General features: G+C 45.8%; 1 protein-coding gene across 6 annotated transcripts in view; it reads right to left on the bottom strand.

Moving 5' to 3' along the window:
• The window catches only part of NOL4L (nucleolar protein 4 like), a gene marked incomplete at its 5' end in the record, with an annotated part of 134,794 nt that overhangs the window by 33,498 nt on the left and 88,263 nt on the right, over positions 1–13,033 (bottom strand). The window lies entirely within an intron of this gene.

Below are 13,033 nucleotides of genomic sequence, written 5' to 3'. Positions count from 1 at the left end.
AGAGAGTGTGACCCACACAAGGTCATCTGGGAGCTTCTTGGCTATGTGAGGATTTGACCCTGGGATCTCCCACATCTGAATGCAACTACGCCACCAATATGATGCTGCACTTTTACGTTTTTCTAGTGCCATCCGGGTGCCAGGTGTTGCACAGACTATGGATGTGATGCGGTCTCTGCCTAGATGTTTTTGAAAATATACAATATATGGACGTGGCTGTTTGGGGCAGAACAGCAGCAAAAACAAAGAAACTGAGGAATAAAATAGAATAAATGAAGCAAGGATGGGCAAGAGGATCAAGGACCGATTGGTGAAGGAGATGCTTTTTAAGGGGAAAATTCAAGAAAGTCATAGCCAAAGAATCAGCAGTAGTGCCTTTTCAAATTTGTGCCGTGGTGAGGGGGCTTAAGGAAGACCCTTAGCAAGCAAGAAAAAACTACTTGAGGATATATGACTCACAAAATCCAGTACATATTAAGAGCTTTTGCAGTATTTTTTTGGTAAAACACACCTCAGTAATTGTAGCAAAAGCTATCAAAAGAATCATGTGACACCTTAAACACTGACAAATTTATTTTGGCAAAATCTTTCACAGACACAAGCCCACTTAGTCAGACACAAGGCTGTGAATCCACAAAGGCTTATATCATCATATATTTACTAGTCCTTAAGTGGCCACATCATATATTTACTAGTCCTTAAGCGGCCTGGCGTGCTCTGGTCCAGGGGGTCACGAAGAGTCGGACACGACTAAATGACTAAACAACAACAACAAGCGGCCACAAAAATCTGAATGCTTGCTACAAGAGACGAACATGAATTGCCCTCTGGAGCTAACTATACCAGTGCTTAAAAACACAATACAGATCCCTGATCCACCATAGCCAAATTCTAGAAGAACTTTAAATTTTCTATTTTGGATTACTGGTAGCGAAGGGTTTGGGGAGTGCCTTTATTTTAAAACCTCACCTGCAAAACGAGAATACATAAGCAGCTCAAGAAAGTGAGATCCATTTGTGGGATAAAGTACTCCTGTACTGAATATGTAAATGCAGAAGGTGGCAATAGCTTGGTTCTAATCCTATACAAATCTGTTTGGCTCTTTTAGGCCTGATACGTGTTTGCACTGACTCCCTCTCCTATCTCTGATCCTGCTGTAAGCAAGGACTATGAATATGCTTTGGTTGTGCTGAGAACATTAAGCTCTCTGGGGAAAGGAGGGTCAGTGGATGCTGGTGGGGGGAAACTGAAATTTTTTAGTTCTGAATACGGTATGGGTTTATTCTGCATGTTTTTTTGTGTTCAGGTTTTTTGTATCAAAATATAAAAGCAATACAACCTACCTGCATTCTCCCACTCCCCACTCCTGGTCCACTTTTTCTTAATTAGCAAAGAGATGTGCGCCTTTGGCATGCCTGCCTGATAGGGTTGCCATATTTCGAAGAGCAAAAGAGAGGGTGCGTTTGCCAACTTCTGCTTTTAACTACGAATCACTATGACAGCTCTACTCATGAAAAAGAGGGCATGTCCTGGAAAAAGAGGACATATGGCAACCCCTGTTTTTATTGTTTCTGACAATAGTTACTCAAGAGTGTAGAGCCAACAAGTTGGCTGGCAATGAACATCTTCCCCTGGGGAGAAAATCACACATGGCTGAAACCGGGTGAAGAGTAACTTCCATCTGCTCACCTTGAACAGTGGTCTACAGAAGTGAGTCCCTCAGGCAAACGACCACAGAGAGAAAAGTAGCCTGACCACAGGCCCAGGGACAGGTGTGGTAGAAGATGGGACCATAAAGAAATAATAGGTAATTGTGCCACAAGCCCCATCTGAAAGCTGCATGCTCACATAGCCAATTAGTAAAACAAAAAAATTCCTTCCTGTAGCACCTTAAAGACCAACTAAGTTAGGTCTTGGTATGAGCTTTCGTGTGCATGCACACTTCTTCAGATACCATGGCAGACCAACACGGCTACCTATCTGTAACCATAGCCAATTATTGTGGAAGTTGAAGCCCGATAACATTTAGAGGGCCAGAGGTTCGCCAGCCTTGGCCGAGAGGAACCCAACACAGAAATGATATTAACAGGAAATGTGGAGAGAAGAGCAGCAAAGTAAAATTAGAAAATGCATATAAAATGCCCCCATTAAAATGCTATTAAAGTCCTATTTAACAAATTATTTTTACTGATGGTTATACTAATATTTAATGCTATTTCCAACTGCTCCAAGCACTTCACATACATTATCACAATGATCTTGCAACAACTCCATAAGACAGGCTGGCATTATTACCCCAGTGCTGGTGGGAAGCGGGCGGGGGGGGGAGAGAAGACAGTTTGCCTAAGGAGCCTCCCTAATTCATTCTCCCACTCCAGGCACTTGATCATGTCCATGAGAGTTTCTGCTGCAATAAATAAATATTTATATTCATTTATTATATTTATCAGTTCGTTGTGCAATGAGCCTCTAGGCATGTGCCATACTAAGGTGCCACAGGAACTTGCTATTTGAGCAAACACAGTTTATTTCTATCCAGAAGCTTGCTTCTTCAGAAGCAGCAAACTTCCAAGAATCAGATGTTGGTGCTGAATAACGGAAAGTGATCCTCACCGTAACGGCCCGGTAGCAAAAGTGGTCCACACTTTGCATAGTTAAGTTGGTTGCCACAGCATGAAAAGCACCAAACAAACTAAGCAAAAATGCACCTCTCTCTATGCATAATGGTGAGCATCTGTGAGGCTCCCGGGTGCCTATACATGAGTATTTAAGGATACACACTTGTCATTCACACTGCACTGCTCCCACAAATGCAGACACTTGTTCACCTCTGGCGCTGAACAAAAGCAAAGGGTGCAGTTCATCCCACCAAAGAGTTGAGAGATGGTTTGTCTTGCCAAGTACAAACTGATATGGTGGGGAATCCTGCTACAACAGCAGCAAGAATACTGGAAAACACAAGATCTACCCACCCGGGAAGAATGGCAGATGAAGGTGATGGACTATATGGAACTGGCTGAGATGACTGGCAGAATCCGTGACCAAGGAGAAGAGTCGGTGGAAGAAGAGTGGAAGAAATTTAAAGTCTACTTACAGAAATATTGTAAAATTAAGGAATGTTAGAAAGATGTTGGAATTAAACTATGTGGTTTTAGCAGAAAAGATATAAAGGATTAAGTAAAGAGGAATTGATAACAGGTGAAAATGTAAAGTTACAATATATTAAGATAAAAGCAAAAAGGGTAAGGATTTGCTGAAACAACTACTGAACTAGAATACAAAAAAGGGAGGTGAAAGGAGGTCGGGGAAATAAGTAAACGAAAGATAAGAGATAGAAAGACTGATTTGTTTTTAACTGTTTTTATTTTTCTGTATTTTGTAATTTTTGTCCTTTTTCTTATTTTTTTTCTATTTTTGTAATTTTTTTGAAATTTTAATAAATATTATTATTTTTTTAAAAAAAGATATGGTGGGGAATCCCACTGCAGAGACTCCGCTGAAGTGAACAGGAGGTACATCCTTTCTTGCCTCCTGCGTGGGCCAACGGACTTTGTGCAGGGGATGTTTCTGGCAAATTGTGCTGTTTATCCTCTTATCTCCTGGTGCCACAGGTGGCAGGTGCCCGTTTGAGGGTGCTCCTGCTGGTCTGCCAGCTGAATAATAATACTCTGTCTAAGGGTTCTTATTTGCTGGGAGGGGAACAAACACACCCTCTCAAAGGTCGCAGAAAACTTTGCCAGGCATCTCCGCGGCACTTCCTATGGAATTGATTGCATTCCTGTCTCCCACTCCCGCGGTCAAGAGGACATTCTCATGTGTGCACCCTCTTTCTCTCCTCTCCTCTCCTTCCCTCCTTCCTAACCTTCACTCTGCTTTAAGGCACAGGCCTTGGATGGCTTCCAGAGCCGGAAAGGTCAGCCACAAGATTTCAAAATCATCAGCGTCACCATAAAGGCAGTTAAGAGCCTGCATGAACGGAAAAGCAGAGAGACCCCTCCCTGAAAGACCCCTGCGGCAAGGGCTGACAGAGCAGGACTCGATGAGGGCCCCTGTTCCAAGGCATTTGCTTTAATGGGTTTTCTGTCTGCCTTTTTCCTCCTGAAATGATAGGCAGACCACATCCCTAGTAATGGGCTAGAGCCACTGGGCATAGGAACACAGAGTTGTTGTTTTTTGCTCTGTTTAGCCTTGTTCTTTGAACAGCTTTTCAAAGGCAGCTCAGACCATCGCTGGCCCGCCTACCTCTGCAAATGAGCCTCAGACCAGATAATCCAGTGAGGATTTTGGGGAGGGCGTGGGAGCAGAACCCCCTTATCTCTTTTCAGCTTTTAGCATCTGGCAGCCAGGGGTATACAGCCTCTGCAGAGAAAGGCTGCGCTTCTGACAAACAAATCTATACTCCACTCATATATCTAACCTGTTTTTAAAAGCAGTTGTTGGCTCTCTCAACATCCTGTGGCAATGAGTTCTATAGGCAAGGCAGAAAAAGATGTTGCTTGGACACCTTTTTTAAAAAAAAGGTTGGTCTTAGAACTTCTCAAACATTTTTTTCAGACTCCTGGAAAGCTAATGCCTAAGTATCTGCTGCTGCCTCCCTTAGAAAGCTGACTCCTCTCTTGTTGACATAAGTCATTCAGATACGGGGTAAAGAGATGCTCCCTCCTGCCTGGCGTCCACCTGCTGCTTATCCATTTCTGAAGAGAACCCAAAGGAACTGCAATTCGTAGGGAATCATTTTCTCCCTACTCGTGACTTTATAAACGTGGGTAACATAACCCATTCATTGTTTCATTCATCATTTATCCTGCAAAGGCTGAATGGTTTCAAGCTATGAGCTTTCGTGTGCATGCACACTTCTTCAGATACAGAAGTGTGCATGCACACGAAAGCTCATACCAAGAACTGACTTAGTTGGTCTTTAAGGTCTACTGGAAGGAATTTTTTTTGTTTTGACTATGGCAGACCAACACGGCTACCTATCTGTAACTTGTTTCAAGCTGTTCTTCATAAGGAAAAGTGCAACCCACCCATTCTGACCTGGACATTTTAGTTACCCTTTTATGAGTCTTCTTGTCTGCTTGGGAGCAACAACAAAACTGCACACACCATTTTAAAATGGAGAAGCACCTTAGCAGGCTTATTCAACTGCTCCATCCATTCCCCAGCAATCCCTTCATTTTCAGTGTACCGGCCTGAAGCCAAAAAGTTATGAGGGTCTGGACCCTGGCCTCCCTTCGCCAAACAGGCCCTTGCAAAGTTGCTCTTCCCCCTCCCTCCCTTCTCTCCCTCCTTATTTTTCTTGAGGACAAACATCTTCAGAACAGGCCTGAGCGCTCCCTCTTCCTCTTCCTGTCCCACTGGCTGCAGACAGATCTGCTCACACAAGGCAGGAAGTGTGGCTTCATCCTGCCTCCTCCCCCAACCCCAAATCCCCCCTGAGATGCGCCTTGCAGGGAGTTTCCTGGAATTTATGGCTCCTGCACAGCCTCAAGCCTGCCTGGCTTATAAAACGGGTTGCAGGACAAAACGGCCTAGAGAACCCCCTTGAAATTCAGACTTGCACAAGCCACAGGATGATCCACAGGCTGAGATGTACCACAAGGGGCCTGTCACAGAGAACAGGAAGCACCCAACAGACCCTGCTCGTCTTAAGTGTGCACCCCATTCTCCTTTGGCAAAAGGGGACATACAACAATATGGAGACATGCAAGGGGAGATGTCAGGAGCCTGCCTTAGTACCGTGTGGCCAGGAGGTCCCGGTTCGAAGCCCTGCTCAGCCATGCGCAAAAGAAAAGGTGTCACAGCCTCAGTTACTTGCCTGTAAAAAACTGGGGAAGGTAAGGGCTATGTGTACGCAGCAGTTCAATGCGAGCACAGAATTCAGCTTCCAGAGAATCTCAGTTTAAAATTCAAGTTTCTAGCCCTTATGGCTGTGAAAATAGGTTTGGAACTGTGTGGCTAGTGCATGATGGAAGCTCAAGGGGTCAGGTTTGGGAGCTGGACAAGATTGCCTGTGGTCAGGGATGGAGTTTCCATGCCTTGCAGGGCCCCTTCCCCCATGAGTTGCAGAAACAGAATAAATTAGGCAGAACAGGAGAATTTATACCAACAGGTCCAAATTAAATAAGTTTATACAGGCTGCGGAATCCCACCTTTCTTTTTAAGTGGAATGCACACCGTTCTGATAATAGTGATGAGTGTATTGCAGGCATGAAAAGATTTAAGGATGGCAGAGGATTCTCCATGTTGAACATGCAACAGAAATCAAAAATAAGGAAGAAAACAAGACTTCTGCACCCTGCTTGCTATCTATTCTAGTCTCTATAAAATAATTACATTTAAAATGCACACAGGGGGCAGACCAGCATATTTTCTCCACCTCTTTCACTACCAACACCACAAACCTCAGCAGCTTGAATTACTGTAACCATTTACACTGTGCCCATCACTGCAGTATCTGGGACTTGCCCAGGTAGCTCTAGTTACAGACCTGCCAAACTAGACGTGAGGGTGGCAGGCCCATGTGTCAGAAACCAGTTACCACTGAATTCCTAGTGGGAAACGAGTCAGCTAGAAAAGCAAGAAGGTGGGAGAGATGCGCAGAATATTTCTCCCACATCTCTCACTCCACACCCACCATGTTTCTCCTGGTAGGTCTCTGAGGCATCAGGCAATTCTCACCAAGGCAAAAATATCAGGGGGGATGTGACTTTGGTAGTTAAGTGTGGGGGTTGGGGAGACATTCGACACACACAGCCTCCCCACCTGTGCCTCACTGATTCACTACGTTTTCTAAGAACTCAGCACAATCCGCATTCTGACATATAGTACATGCAGCTGTTAGTGTGTAGTGTCGTCCTAAGAGAGCAGCTCTTACAGCAATCCCAAAATCAACACTCTCAAAATCCTCAGAGTGACACCCTGGGCCAATCATAATCTTTCTGCCTAACCTACCTCACAGGATTGTCACAAGCACAACAATTTTAATTTTGGATCGCCTTTTGGCCAAAGATGCTCACAGTAGGTCAATTAATGGACGCAAGTGGGAGCATATAAGCTACCCATAGCTCCCAAGAGGAAGGTTGGAATAAACATGCAGCGCACAGCCACAAATAAAAAGAATGTCCATCAGCATAGATCCCTACAGCACCTTCCACCATGTGGAACAAACAGTTGGCTTTCCACACTCACTCTTATGTGTCCAGGTCGGGAGAGAAGAGGGAACTCATTTTCCATGGGATTCTTCTTACACGTAGATTAGAAATGTCTAAAGTAACACAGAGCTCTCACTTCTAGTTCCCATTTCAAAGCTGAGTTTTGTGGTGTGGGCAGAACAATGAGACAGATGGAGACACCCTCTATATCCTTGGAACGAGGAACCTGTGGCCCTCCAAGAGTTGCTGGACAACATCACCAGCATGCCACACATCAGCATTGGGGACCACACACTTGAGGTAGGAGAGTTTTGACCATCTGGGTTCCACCATGACCATCAATGTTGAGCTGCACAAGTGTATTGGCAAGGCAGCAATGGCTCACCTCTCCAAAAGGATATTGGAGAATGGGATGCTAATGACCAATACAAAGATTAAGGTCTACCAGGTATGCATGTTAAGTGTGCTGCTTTATGGAAGTGAGTCGTGGGCCACCTACAGCCACAAGGATCAATGCCTCAATGCCTTCCACTTGTGCTGCCTCAGGAAGATTTTGGGCACTGCATGGCAGGACAGAGTCTCAAAGACATGCTCTCCCATGACCACAATCCAAGTATGTTCGCACTCCTGTTTCAGCGATGTCTACACTGGCTTGGTCACGTCCAAAGAATGGAAGATGGCAGGATACCCAAGGACATGCTCTATGGGAAGCTGGCTTCAGGCCCCAGGCCTGTTGGCAGATCAATTCTGTGCTACAAAGATGTCTGCAAATGAGATGTGGAGGCTGGCAACACCAACCTCGCTGTGTGAAAATTCCTTGCAGATGACTGCAGTGCCTGGAGACAGATACTCAGGTCATGTATCCACAGCAGTGGCCAGAGGAAGAGTGACCACTGGGAGGGACGCAGAGAAGCAGCACCATGGTGCATCTACAGCAACACAACCAAACATGTCTCTCTCCTATTGGTCTCTACCACAGAAGGCCCTGCAACCTTCCAACAGTTTGACTTCATCCCCAAAGGTGCACTTCTCCATTGTCTCCCGAGACAGACAGATGCCAGCCAGAATAATCATTCTCTGGCTACAGTGGCTGTGGGAGGCCACAGGTTCCCCACTGCTGATGTACGTCAGGTGGGAAGCTAAAAGCCATTAGCAAAAGACCACGCACCCCTAGGTCAGGCCCTGCCCTTAGCTGTTCTTATCTACCAAGTCACTCCAGATTGCCCAAGTTAGGGAGTGTGTGGAGAGCAGATTCGTCCAAAAGTTTCTCCTATGGCTCTGACTGCACAGGTGTTCCTACTGATCACAGTCAATCATAAACCATTTGGATAGCACTTTCTGTGTTTCAAGCAATTTGCGCGCATGCACGCACACGCACGCGCGCACACACACACACACACACACACACACACACACTTTCCTTCAGGAAAATCTTCAGGCGGAAGGGGGAGTGTTACCTGGGCCTTAGCATCAAAGAAAAGCATCTCTACTCTGACAGATCTAGCTTCACAAACAACTTTTAGGTATTTTTTATCTCCAAATTTTAACATTTAAGAAGTGCAGACTGCATGCAAGTAAATGGCATCTCCAAGCAATTAAGTGTTTGCTCTGGCCTAGGAGGAAGCAGTTCAAGTAGTCCTCCTTTACCCTGCAATATTAACAATATTGCTCCTGTAAGCTACTCCCCCTCCCTGCCTCTCTGCACAGCCTTCCAACCTGCAATAGGGGTATAACAGTGAACTTTACGGCACTAATTGCTCTTCCATTCAAGGTGTTTTGTCTGGGTTTCTTTCCTTTCACATTTTTAAGGACTCTTCCCACCTCCCTGGAAAGTATATCTATTAGGGTTGTTATACATGACTCTCTCTCAGCCCGCAATACGGGGATAAAAACAACAAACTGCACAGCAGGTTTTTTGTACGCTACTCTCTGCTTCAGTCCAACCTCAACCTGCAACGGGGGTGAAATACCTCTAGACAACACTGCAGCCTTGCCTGTTTGGAGGGAGGTTCAGAAGGTAGTGATGAGGGAAGGGGCCTTTTCAGTTGTGGCTCTCTGCTTGTGGAATGCTCCCCCAGCAAGGCCCACCTTGCTGGGGGAGTCATTATTAACAACTTTTCAACACTAAGTAAAAATCTCTCTTCCCCAGGCATTTGTCAAATTATGATAAATGTTCTCTGCTAACTGTTTTCTATAATTCATTCTTGTTGTTTTGACACAACGTCTGCTGATACCTCTCTCTCTTGTTCATGGGGCTGCAGCTCCACAAGCACGGGAACGCTCAAATCACTACATGACATTTATTTAGCACTTTTGAGTGCTCTGCACACTTCAAATATACTGCCTTGTTTTAATCCTTATAGTGATTCTAAATGGGACGTCAGTTCCTATCCCCATACTGAATATGCAGAGGGCTCAGGCTGAGAAAAAGCATCTTCCAAGTATGTTTGAACAGGAGACTTCGCAATTCCCCAACTTGGTCCCTGTATCAGTCTCCCCCAAAAGGAAGAACAGTATCTCACAAGACATCCCCAGGCAATTACTCCACCAGGAAGAGTGTACAGTCCACACTTTTCTGGTCAAGCAGATGGGCAGAGACTATCCTGGGCTCAAGTTGTGTAGTTTGTCCAGAGTGTGGACCACAGGCTCATAAGATGTGCCTCATAAGCGCAAATAAAGATTGGGTGCAGGTGTGTCCTGGGAATTCCAGGTCTTCACAACCATGCAAAGACATGCTAAAATTCCAGGTGGAGGGTTAAACTTCACCAACTGGAAGAATCCCAGGGGCCTGTGCAGTGCCTCTCAGTCTGTCGAGGAACATATGTCACAGCTTGGTCACCCTGTCTCCTCAATAACATCACAGAAACAGAGTCCTGTCCCAGGGACTTGAACTTATGCAACCTGCTCTTAGAGGCTTCCAAGTGAGAGAGACACACCACTGTGCCTCAAGACAACCACTAATCTGGCAGCCAGAGAGTTTTCCTAACATACAGATTAAATATTTTCCCTTTGCAGTTTCTGCCAAAGTTCTCATCTTATCCACAGGAGAAAAGGAGAACAATCACATGTTTATCCTCAGTGACATCCCCTCCGCTCACTGGGGCTCACCTATTCTCACAACCCTTTCTGCACACAGCAACTGCATCCTTTGGCTACGTTGAGCCCCTTCAGCCTTGCTACCATGCACACAAATCATGTCATGTAAAATTCTGTGGCCACGAACTCAACCCAGGTGGCAATGGGATCCTAACAACTTTTGCCCACTTCAAGTTGTATTTTTGGCATCCATAGGAAAAGCTCAGTATGTGGTGGCGCAGCTTAAGGCCTGCATATCCCATGCAGAAAGTATTAAGGAAACAGGCTGCAGTCATTTCCAAGCCAAGTGAACCCATTACCACCTGCGGCATGTGTGTTCGCCCCAGCCCCAATCTATTCTCAATGCTTCCAATGGCTTCTCCTGCCCTGCTTTGGATTATTGCCTGCCCCTCCCTTGCCTTTCTTGATAAGTGGAGTGATCCAGGTTCAGCACAGTACGGCTGCACACATGCTGACTGGGCTGCAGAACACGCACTTCTCCCATGCCTTCTTCCTTTCTTATTTCTTAAAGTAACTCAGTTCAGAGGCGGTTTCCTTGGCAGCAGCATCACTGTGCTGACTCACTAACTTTTCATCAAGCGTTTCGGTGGCCCTTCCTGACATACAGGCAACCGAGTTTGCACAAATCAGGTAGCCTAGTCTGCAGCCAAGTTGACTTTCCCTCTCGCTTAACTTTACGAGACACCAGACTTGTCCTCTGTTCCTTCCTCTGTTCAGCCCGCAGTTGCAATTTGCTGAGACTTGCCTTCTCTCTAGATTTGGTGCCCTCTGTTGCGAATACTCAATGCTGGAACCTGGGAGTCAAAACGTTTCAGAAGGGGCCATAGCTCAACGGCAGGGCTCGCTTTACGTGGAGGTCCAATCCCCACACAACTCTAGCTAGAAGGCTCAGGAGGCAGGTGATGGGAGGGGGCCCGACTGGTGACTCTGGCGAGGAGCTACCAGTCAGAGTAAGCAGCACAGGGCTAGATGCAGCAGTAGCCTGCTTCAACATAAGACATTTCAAATATTCATTTTCCCCCATTCAACTTTGGTATATATGTAAACACTTAGTCTTTATTCATTCATGCCACATTTTTAGTCTACCCAAACCGAGGGCTTGTAGTGGGTAAAGGCACAACTCAAGCGGGAAAAATATAATGGAACACAAGTCTAATATGCATCCTTGGCTAGACCCACCCCACAATTCATTTTAGCCAAACTACTGACAGCCAGCCCAAGCAGCGAAGGCATCCAAAGCTCCCAGGAAATGTTGCACAGCTGAGGAACGAGCCACCAGAACCAACTCTCTGTAAGCTTCTTCGTGGTTTTCGCAAGCAGCCTGTCATTACCAGCTAAGCTCTGCATTTGCCAAGAATCTCACCAGGGTGCCTTGTCATAACCAGTAAGAGCCCACACTGGGAGGATTCCTTGCGAAGCCCTTTCTGTGCCAGCCGCAATTGCCATCTCTGTCCTCTTTATGCCACATGGATTCCTGTGATAAGAGGCCCTGCCAGACAGGTCCCAATGTCAGCAGCATCTCCTGGCAGCTTTTGTTAATGATGGCACAGCCAAACAGCAACTCCCTGCATTGCTGACTTGCTCCTAAACCAAGCGCAAGGTGAGCAATGCATGTCCCCCCTTTTCAAGGCTTGAGATTCTGCTCCCTCCATGCATATAATGTGGCCTGCGCTGGACTCAGCCTGTGTGGTATGAACAGGGAGACCCATGTGAGATAAAGCCAGGAAGAGCGCATGCAGATTTCGGGGTTGAAAGAACATCAGCTATATACATCTGCGGCCCTTTGAATCTCCCACATAGAGAAGTATAGCTTTACCTTGCCTGTACAGAGAAACATACAAACAGCATCCTCTGTACCGAAGCATTAAGCTGAAAAAATCAGAAAATATATAAGTGTAGGAAGCAGTATACTTAGAAGGAACTCGGCAGATTATCCAGAACAGTCCTCTCACCCCCCAAATCCCAAGAAAGGACATCCTTCATTTAACCTTCCTTGGCAGATCCAGGGACCAACATTCTCTTGATATTTCCCAGCCTCTCAGATGCACATTCCAAAGGAATGGCTCTTGCAGTTTAGAAGGTACTTCCTAATAGGTTGCCAGATTCAACCTCCCTGCAGGTTTTTATTTAAAGACTTGGAATTAAGCCCACAAAAGTTTCCAGCTCACATTATTTTTATTTACTAGCCACTTGCCCAAACATGCCTGCATTAGACATTTGTAGCATGTCATCGTCTTCAAATAAATAAAAAAGACCAGATCTCTTGCCACAAACAGAATTTTCCCTTCCTGATTGTCTAGAGCCACTTATCCCGGGTAGCCAGACAAACGGCTTTTTACCAGCTTGTTTAAAACCTTTGCTCCTTCTCTCCTCCACAGCAGATAAGTGAACATGAGCTACATTCTCTTCTCCACCCCAATCAGAAATCTTATAGCCTTCTGAATAACTGAAAATTGCCCACCACCACCCCAAATACAAATGAGCAGCTGGATTTCCCTTTCGGTTCTGAGAATTCCACCTTCATCAGTTCACAAGACCAACCTTCCACTCTTCTTTTGCACAAAGTCATTGTGACCCTTGAAACTACGGGGTGACCCAAGCATCCAATGTTTTGGGCTCCTTCACAAGAACACATTCCATCTGGTTTTCCACAACATGAGGCCAGGAGAGGCGTTTTGGGGGGTGTTTTGGAGGGGGGTTGCTTTCTGTCATGTGCACCAGTCCATTCTACCTAGCTGTCCCAGTCACAAATTCCACTCAATCCAACCGGCACCCCCTCCACT

This window comes from Podarcis melisellensis (assembly GCF_964234715.1).
Source record: "Podarcis melisellensis genome assembly, chromosome: 6".
NCBI classification, from domain to species: domain Eukaryota; kingdom Metazoa; phylum Chordata; class Lepidosauria; order Squamata; family Lacertidae; genus Podarcis; species Podarcis melisellensis.
The sequence above is the reverse complement of the archived record's forward strand: the minus strand, read 5'-3'. Positions and strand labels throughout refer to the sequence as shown.